The sequence below is a fragment of the Herpailurus yagouaroundi genome, unplaced genomic scaffold (assembly GCF_014898765.1).
Source record: "Herpailurus yagouaroundi ecotype Mexico unplaced genomic scaffold, PumYag 187, whole genome shotgun sequence".
Classification (NCBI taxonomy): Eukaryota; Metazoa; Chordata; class Mammalia; order Carnivora; family Felidae; genus Herpailurus; species Herpailurus yagouaroundi.
Window position 1 is genome coordinate 8258389 of NW_024412418.1, and position 1798 is coordinate 8260186.

At 37.0% G+C, this 1798-nt stretch overlaps 1 long non-coding RNA gene across 1 annotated transcript in view; it reads right to left on the reverse strand.

Moving 5' to 3' along the window:
• LOC121043498 (uncharacterized) overlaps window positions 1-1413 on the reverse strand; it is a 3739-nt gene extending 2326 nt beyond the window's left edge. Inside the window, exon 1 of the long non-coding RNA XR_005796866.1 lies at window positions 1362-1413. This is a non-coding gene — a long non-coding RNA (uncharacterized LOC121043498). The remainder of the gene's footprint in view (window positions 1-1361) is intronic.
• Between the last annotated feature and the right edge of the window lie 385 nt (window positions 1414-1798).

The window sequence follows — 1798 nt, forward strand, 5'->3', positions numbered from 1 at the left end:
GCTCAGGTCAGTTAAGCATCTGACTTCGGCTCAGGTCATGATCTCATGGTTTGTGAGTTCGAGCCCTGTGTCGGGCCCTGTGCTGACAGCTCAGGGCCTGGAGCCTGCTTTGGATTCTGTGTCTCCCTCTCTCTCTGTCCCTCCCCCACTCACACCTGTCTCCCTCTTCCTCTCAAAGATAAATACACATTAAAGAGATGAACTTGTGTTCAACATTCGATATGATCCAGAGCCCAAAAGAAAAATTAATCAATTGAAACAGATCTGAAAACAATAGAGATAATGGAATTAGCAGGTGATGGTGTTAAAACAGGTATTACAAATATGCTCCATATGTTCAGGAATGTAGATGAAAAATTGAATACGATAAGGAGAGACATGAAAAATACAAAAAGACCCAAACGAAACCTCCAAAGATAAAAAACACAGTGTATGAATTGAAAAATACAATGGGTGTGATTAAGAACAGAATGGAAAGTGAAGAAGAAAAGATTGGTGAACTTGAAGACAAAGCAATACAAACTCTCCAAAATATAGCAAAGATTTTACAAGGTTTAAGAGAGAGAGAGACAGATCAGTGACCTGTGGGACAGTATCAAGTGATCTAACTTTTTTTATGTAGTTAGAGTCCCAGAAGAAGAGGGAAGAGGGGTGGAAATGGAAAACAAACACCAGGATGGCAGATTTAAATCCAAACACATTAGTAATTACATTAACTGTAAATGGCCTAATGCCCCAATTAAATGGAGAGATGATCGTGTTGGCTAGACAATCAAGACTCAAGTTATATGCTGCCTATGAGGAGTTCATTTTAAATATAGAGACTTGGATAGATTAAAAGTGAAAGACTGGGAAAAGATCTACTATATGAACACTTACCACGAGAAAGCTGGAACAGATCTATCAGTATTAGACAAAGTAGACTTCAGAACGAGGAATAGTAACAGGCCAATTCATCAAGAAGACATGCTAATCCTGTAGAAGCATGTAGTAAGAAAGCCTCAAAATACCTGAAGCCAAAATTGATGGGATTGAAAGGGGAAACAAAAAAAATCTACACTTACAGCTAAAGATTTCTATACTGCTCTCTAAGTAATTGATAGAGCAAGTAAACACAAAATCAGTAAAGATATAGAAGACCTGAACAAGACTATTAAAAATGGACTTCGTTGACATTCATAGAATACACCACTCAAGAACAACACGATACAGATTCATTACAAGTGAACATACAATGTTCACCAAGCTCAACCACATACCAGGCCATAAAACAAGTCCCAATAAAATTAAGAGGATTCATATCATATAAAGTATTCCCCCTGACCACAACTACAACAGATTTAAATTAGAAATCGGGGCACCTGCGTGGCTCAGTCAGTTAGGTGTCCGACTTCAGTTCAGGTCATATCTCATGGCTCATGGGTTCGAGTCCCATGTTGGGCTCTGTGCTGACAGCTGGGAGCCTGGAGCCTGCTTCAGATTTTGTGTCTCCCTCTCTCTCTGCCCCTCCCCCATTCACATTCTGTCTCTCTGTGTCTGAAAAATAAATAAATGTTGAGAAAATTAAAAAAAAATTTAGAAATCAGTAACAAATATTTAGAAAAATCTTCAACTATTAAGAAATTACAAAAATTTTCTAAATAATCCACAGATCAAAAAAGAAATCACAAGCAAAATTTAAAAATATTTAAAACTGAATGGAAATGAAAACACATAATGTCAATATTTGTGGAACGTAGCTAGAGCAAAACTTTGAGTGAAATTTAAGCAATAAATGTTTATGTTACAGAATGAGAAA